Genomic DNA, 8,008 nt, shown 5'->3' on the forward strand with positions numbered 1-8,008 from the left:
GAACCCTGTTATAGTCTTGGCCTTCACAACATCCTCTGGCAAGGAGTTCCACAATTCCCCTGCACATTTCCTTGATCAGTATCACATTTAGCTTCAATCCATCCCATCCCTGCCAGTTAAAATTACCCAGAGGATGGTAGCCTTGGATTACTAGGCTTGTGGTAACTGAAAACTCCCACCTGTGCACCTATAGATCTTACAGTGTAAACAAAGATACCAGACTCTTTTGTTAACTGTTTTAAAAGCAGCTGGTGCAAGAGAGATGTCCTGATCATATTTGGCCATTGGGGGTCACTGCACTACCAGCTCAAGAGGACCGAACAGGCACTTGTGTTTCTCTGGAAGAAACATTTTTAAAGGTGGACTTGAGGTTTAGATGGTGAAATTCAAAGCTGGGACCATTACGCATTTTGTTTAGGGATTCCTTCTGCATGAGTGGCTTGTGATGATCTCTCTACCCCATGTTTAAAGTCAGCCCCAGTAACAAAACAATGAGCTTTGATATTTTAACTTGCTTCATCCATCTATAATAAGGGAGACAATGTGATCTAGTGGGTAGGGCACTGGATCAGGAGTCAGGACATCTGGGTTCTTCTATTCCTGGCTGTGAGGATGGGTGAGTCACTTCCCCTCTCTATTTCCTCTCCCATCCTTTGTCTGCCTTATCTATTTAGGTTTCAGAGTAGCAGCCGTGTTAGTCTGTATCCGCAAAAAGAACAGGAGCACTTGTGGCACCTTAGAGACTAACAAATTTATTTGAGCATAAGCTTTCGTGGGCTACATCCGAAGAAGTGGGCTGTAGCCCACGAAAGCTTATGCTCAAATAAATTTGTTAGTCTCTAAGGTGCCACAAGTACTCCTGTTCGTTTTGCTTATCTATTTAGATTGCCTACGCTCCTTAGGGCAGGGAATGGCTCGTACTAGGGCTAGGTCTACAGTACAGAATTACTTCGGTATAACTACGTCACTCAAATCCACACCCCTGAGTGACGTAGTTAAGGTGACCAGACATCAAGTATGAAAAATCGGGACAGGTGGTGGGGGGTAATAGGAGCCTATATAAGAAAAAGCCCCAAATATCGGGACTGTCCCTATAAAATCGGGACATCTGGTCACCCAGTTATACCAATCTAAGCGCCAATGTAGACAGTGTTAGGTTGACAGAAGATCTTCTCCTGCTGACATAGCTACGGCCTCTGGCAGAGGTAGATTAACTATGCCAACAGGAGAGCTCTCTCCTGTCAGCATAGCGTGTCTTCACGAAAGCACTGCAGAGGCGCAACTGCATTGGTGCAGCGTTTTAAGTGTAGACCTGTTCTTAGTGTACGTACAGCACCTAGCACAATGGGGCCCTGATGTCACATAGGGCCTCTAGCCCTATTGTAATATTAATAGTAAAAGAACAGTTAGGGCTTTTTAATCAGGAGATCTCCAAGCGCTTTACCATGGAGGTCAGTATCCTTATCCCCATTTTACATGGGGAAACTGAGGCACAGAGACGGGCAGGGACTTGCCCAAGGTCACCCCGCAGGCTAGGAGCAGAGCTGGGACTAGAACCCAGGTCTCCCAAGCCCCAGTTTAATGCTTTATCCACTCTAAGGCAAGTGTGTACATGGTTATGAAATTGTATCTGTTATCGCATCACCATCTGCTGTCACTTGTCTCAGGCCCTGGTCCTGCAGCGGGGGCTCTGCACAGAACCAGTTTCAGGATCCGGGCCTTGGATTGTGAGCTGTTCAATGCAGCAAGCATGGCTTTGTCCAGCATGCAGCACAGTGAGGTCCTGACCCTGCTTGAGGCCTCTGGGTATTACAGCAATATAAACAGTAAGCAGGGCCGGTGCTACCATTAAGGCGACCTAGGCGGTTGCCTAGGGCGCCAAAATTTGGGGGTGCCAAAAAGCGGTGCCCCCAATTTTTTTTTACAGCGTTCCTACGCCCCCTCCCCGAACGCGCTGTCACCACTCCACTTCTCCCGCCTCCCAGGCTTGCAGCGCCAATCAACTGTTTGGCGCCACAAGCCTTGGAGGGGAGGAGAATTAAAGCGGGGGCGGCGTGCTCGGGGAGGAGGCGCAGCAGAGGTGAGCTGGGGTGGGAAGGCGCCGCAGGGCTCCCCGGGCCAGGGGGGTGGGGAGCTGCCGCGGGGGGACCTCAGGGCGGGGGGGGGGGGAGCTGCCGCAGGGCTCCCCACCCCAGCTCACCTCTGCTACGCCCCCTCCGCTACGCCCCCTCCCTGAGCATGCCGTCGCTGCTCCACTTCTCCCGCCTCCCAGACTTGCGGCGCCAATCAGCTGTTTGGTGCCGCAAGCCTGGGAGGGGAGGAGAATTAGAGCGGGGGCGGCGTGCTCGGGGAGGAGGCGCAGCAGAGGTGAGCTGGGGTGGGGAGCTGCCGCACGGCTCCCCGAGGGGGAGCTGCCGCGGGGGGGGGCGCCTCAGGGCAGAGGGGGTTTGAGTAGGGTTACCATATTTCAGCAAGCAAAAAAGAGGACGGGAGGAGCCCCGCCCCCGTCCTGCCCTAGCCCCGCCCCCGCCCCTTCCACTCCCTCCCACTTCCCGCCCCCCTCAGAACCCCCAACCCTCCCCCCCCCCCGCTCCTTGTCCCCTGACTGCCCCCTCCTGGGACCCCTGCCCCTAACTGCCCCCCAGGACTCCACCCCCTACCTAAGCCTCCCTGCCTCTTGTCCCCTGACTGCCCCCTCCTGAGACCCTCCCCCCATCCTAACTGGCCCCCTAGGATCCTACCCCCTACCTGTACCCTGACTGCCCCAACCTTTATCCACACCCCCACCCCCAGGCAGACCCCTGGGACTCCCACGCCCCATCCAACCACTCCCCACCCCCTGATAGCCCCCCCCCGAACTCCTGACCCATCTAAACCCCTCTGCTCCCTGTCCCCTGACTGCTCCGATCCTTCTCCCCACTCCTGCCCCCTGACAGCCCCCCCCAGAACTCCCAACCCCCCCCCTCGCTCCTTGTCCCCTGACTGCCCCCTCCTGGGACCCCTGCTCCTAACTGCCCTCCAGAACCCCACCCCCTACCTAAGCCTCCTTGTTCCTTGTCCCCTAACTGCCCCCTCCTAAGACCCTCCCCACCCTAACTGCCCCCCAGGACCTTACCTCCACCTGTACCCTGACTGCCCAAAACCTTATCCACCCCCCCCCCAGAAAGCCCCCCCCGAACTCCCGACCCCCCCCCCCGTCTCTTGACTGCCCCCTCCAGAACCTCCCTGCCCCTTCTCCGACCCCCTGGCCCCCTTACGCTGCCGCTCGTCCCGGCACGCTGGGCAGCAGGGGAGGAGGAGCGGGGGAGGAGCTCCAAACTGCCGGAGGCGATCTGCGAATGGAGGGAGGGAGGGAGTGATCTCTGCTGCAGGGGAGAGGAGGGGGGGGCTCTCTCTGGCAGTCGGAGCCCCATGTAAAGTGGCACCATCCGGCCGGCTGCCCCGTTAGCCGCGCGTGCTCTGCATGGGAGGGGGGGGGGGGAGGGGAGTCCGGACATTTACAAATTCCCCCTGGACGCTATTTTTAGCTCAAAAAGCCGGACATGTCCGGGGGAATTCGGACGAATGGTAACCCTAGGTTTGAGCTGCTGCGGGGAGGGGGGGGGCTGCCTCAGGGCGGGGGTGGGTGGGTGGGGAGCTGCCGCAGGGCTGCGGGGGGGCGCAAGGTGGAAGTTTCGCCTAGGGTGCGAAACTTCCTTGCACCGGCCCTGACAGTAAGTCCCCCTTCTGAGCCAGCTGGGTCACGCACACTTCAGAAGACCCTCCCCCACCAATTTAAAAATGGTTCCCTGGTGGACGGTTGTTGAAGGCACATGGGGGAGCACAGAAGCACTTTGATTTCAACAGGTACCCCCTTCCCAGCACCAGCTCTCTAATTCATTGTAGAAGGATCTCCAGCTAGGGGCTGTTCAAGACAAGGAGGTCATGCCCACAAGGCGTATACAAGACAGTGACACGAAGAGGGCAAAATCCCTTTGAAAAACAGAGTTTTCCACCACAAGAGGTGCCGTGATTCAAACAGACCCCAGCTCTCGCCACCCGTCAGTAGGACGTAGGCGGGGCTGCCTGCAACCCTGAAAGCGAGAGAGCCGGTCCAGTCGGGCCCTCTCCCGGTTCTCTTTAGCTAATAAGCTAGCCAGGGCTTCCCCTAACGGAGTTATGTGTCCCACTGGGGGTATAGGCGCTTGATACTCCATTCACGTCACAGAATATTTTTAAGAGGGCGGTATGTGAACCAAGGAAGGCTGGGAGCCGCGGTGCCAGACAGATAAAAAATAATAGCTGGAGGGGAAATGTGAGCCAAACAGCCTGCATTCTGCTACACTCAGCAGACGGCACAGCAAAGCAGGCACAGAGCGTATAAAAACATAGCATGTTCTAGCTAGGCCAATGTGTTGTTCAGCAGAGTTCAGCTAAAGTTTGACCTCTCTTTTTCTCCTTCCTTACAACTAAGTTTGGGCCTTGACTCTGTCATCGAAGGTTTGCAATACGCCCTTGACTGCAGAGGGTGGTGATTTTTCCGAGGAAGGCACCACTGTCTGTCTAGTTCTTAGGGCAGAGCCCTGGGATTGCATTCGGTCACCGGTTTGGCCACGGATTTTTGCATTGTGACCAAGAGCAGGTAACTTCAGCTCTCTAGGCGTCCATTTCGCCATCTGTAAAAGAGGCTTATGCTCAAGAACCAGCGCTAGGCACTGTACAAACACCGAACAAAGACAATCCCTGCCCCAAAAAGCTTCCAACCTAGGCATAAGACAAGAGACAACCGCTGGATACAGAACAGCTGGAGAAGCGCAAGGAAACAGCGAGGCCATGTGCTCAGCAAGACAGGCTTTGCACACCAGCAGCCTAACTGTTGTCAATGTTTTTGTAGGCCTCACAGCAAAGGAGAGTTTTAAGGAGGATTAAAAATATAAGAATGGCCAGACTGGGCCACACCAATGGTCCATCTAGCCCAGTATCCTGTCTTCTCGCAGTGGCTGGTGCCAGATGTTTCAGTGGGAATGAACAGAACAGGGCAATTATTGAGTGATCCATCCCGTCATCCAGTCCCATCTTCTGGCAGTTGGAGGTTTAGGGACACCCAGAGCGTCTTGACTAATAGCCATTGATGGACCTAGCCTCCAGGAACTACTCTAATTTGTGACCCAGATATACTTTTGGCCTTTGCAACATCCCCTGGCAACAAGTTCCCCAGGTTGACTGCATTGCGTGAAGAAGTACTTCTTATGTTCGTTTTAAACCTGCTGCCCGTTAATTTCATTGGGTGACCCCTGGTTTGCATGTTATGTGAAGGGGTAACTAACACTTCCCTATTCCCGTTCTCCACACCATTCATGAATGTATAGACCTCTATCCTCTCCCCACTTAGTCGTCTCTTTTCAAAGCTGAACAGTCCCCATCCTTTTTTAATCTCAGCTCGTACGGAAGCTTGTCCACCCCCTTAATCGTTTTGTTGCCCTTCTCTGCAACATTTCCAATTCGAATAGGTTTCAGAGTAGCAGCCGTGTTAGTCTGTATCCGCACAAAGAACAGGAGTACTTGTGGTACCAATTCGAATAGATCTTTGTGAAGGAGGAGAATACTGTAGCTTTGCGACTGTTCAGTGAATCACAGGGTGCTTGTCCCAGGCGTGAGGGGCCGAGGGGAGAAAGCAGGAAGGTGTTTGAAAATGTAAGAAGTGGGTGATAGAAAGGTCAACTCCCATCTCCCATACTGAATGAGACATGATGGGAATAGGCTGTGAAGGGCCTTGACCATAAGCAACCTACATCTCAGTGGGATGTATAAACAGGGAAATCTCGAGTAGGAGCAGGGAGATTATTTTACCCCTGTATTTGGCACGGCTGCAACTGCTGCTGGAATCCTGTGTCCAGTTCTGGTGCCCACAATTCACAACAAGGATGTTGAAAAAGTGGAGAGGGCCAGGAGAATGAATAAAGAATTAGAAAACATACCTTATAGTAAGAGACTCAAAGACTCTTTCTATTAAGCTTAAAGAAAAGGTGAAGGGAAGACTTGATTACAGCCTATAATTATCTACATGGGGAACAATATTTAATAATGGGCTCTTCAGTCTAGCAGAGAAAGGTTGAACACCATCTAATGGCTGGAAGTAGAAGCTAGACCAATTCAGACTGGAAATAAGGTGTAAATTTAAAACAAAGTAATTAACTATTGGAACAATTTACCAACGGTCATAACGGATTCTCCATCACTGAAGTTTTAAATAAAGATTGGATGTTTTTCTAAAAGACCTGCTCCTGGAATTACTTGGGTCAGGTCTCTGGCCTGTGTTAGACAGAAGGTCTGACTAGGAGTACGTCTACACTACTCGCCGGATCATTTATTTTTATTGCGTCTAGTATAGATGCAATAATCTCGCTCTGTTGTCGACTCCTGTACTCCACCGCGGTGAGAGGCGGAAGCGGAGTCGACGGGGGTATGGCAGCAGTGAACCCCGCGCCGTGAGGACGCGAGGTAAGTCGACCTAAGATACGTCGACTTCAGCTACGCTATTCTCATAGCTGAAGTTGCGTATCTTAGGTCGATCCCCCCCGCTAGTGTAGACCAGGCCTTGATGAACACAATGGTCCCTTGTGGCCTTGTAATCCATGCACTTGCTTTGTTTCTGAGCCTGCAGACAAACAATAGTTTTGAAAGGTGTGAACTACTTAGTCATGTAAATGGATTGTTGATTCTGAAACCTAATGAAAACTGTGTGCAAATACTGTCATCTGTATGGAAGAAATCATGAGTTCCATGTCGTATGTAAGACACAGGAAGAAACTGTCTCATTCCACTCAGCCCTGGTGAGGCTTAGGCTGGAGTAACAGATCTGGTTTGGGGCACCACGCTTTAAGAAACATTTCAGAGTAGCAGCCGTGTTAGTCTGTATCCGCAAAAATAACAGGAGTACTTGTGGCACCTTAGAGACTAACAAATTTATTAGAGCATAAGCTTTCGTGGGCTACAACCCACTTCTTCGGATGCATCCGAAGTAGTGGGTTGTAGCCCACGAAAGCTTATGCTCTATAAATTTGTTAGTCTCTAAGGTGCCACAAGTACTCCTGTTATTTTTAAGAAAAATGTGGACAAACTGGAGAGAGTCCAAAGGAGAGCAACAAAAATGCTAAAACGTTTAGCAAACCTGACCTATGAAGATTGGGCATGTTTAGTCTGGAGACCTGATAATCTTCAAACATGTTAAGGGCTGTTATAAGGATCAACTGTTCTCCATGTCTGTTGTAGTCATTTAGATGGAATAGAGGGGCCCAAAGAGTCCAAGGCGTTAACATGATCCTGCTACTCTTCAACAGTGTTAAACAAGGTTCAGGGGCCTACTTATACCATGGCAAACACACCGTTCAAAAATCACTAACTCTGCACTAAAAACATACAGAAGGAAAATGTAAAGCTTTAAGTAAGGCTTTAATTTTAACGCCCCTCGCTCCCTTTCCCGTGAGCTGGAGAGTTTTTTAAAGGACCCTCCTCCCAGCTCAGTTGAAGTGGCATTAAAGATGGTCCAAACTGTCCTTTTGGGGAAAAGAGACGTTAGTCGAAACAGGCTGGAGCTGGCGTTGTTGCTGTTATTTGAGTCCAATCCTGCTTTCCAGAAAACCAAACAAGAGGAGCACACTCAAGGGGAAAGGAAAGAACAGCAAAAGAGAGACAATGCAGCTGGCTCTCCGGTGCAACCTAGCTGCTGAACAAACACAAAACCACCCGCTGTGCCTATCAGCCACTCTGACACCTGGCAAACTTGTGCCAGCAGTGGGTATTTTAGAGCATTGCACTTAGGTGTCCTTGCAATCACAGGCTTACAGCACTGTTGCAAAATATGCAGTCTTGGCTAATCAAGCCAGCCTCTTCTTAGACAGAAGGAAAAGGGGAGAGGGAGGCAGGGAAAAGAAATAAGGTAGGGAAGGGAAAGGACATATTGGGAGAAAGACAAAGTCTCACATCCCAGGTGGTGTTCGGGATTTAGTTGGAGCTGGCAGAGGTGGTG

Source organism: Emys orbicularis, chromosome 20 (genome assembly GCF_028017835.1).
Source record: "Emys orbicularis isolate rEmyOrb1 chromosome 20, rEmyOrb1.hap1, whole genome shotgun sequence".
Taxonomy (NCBI): Eukaryota; Metazoa; Chordata; order Testudines; family Emydidae; genus Emys; species Emys orbicularis.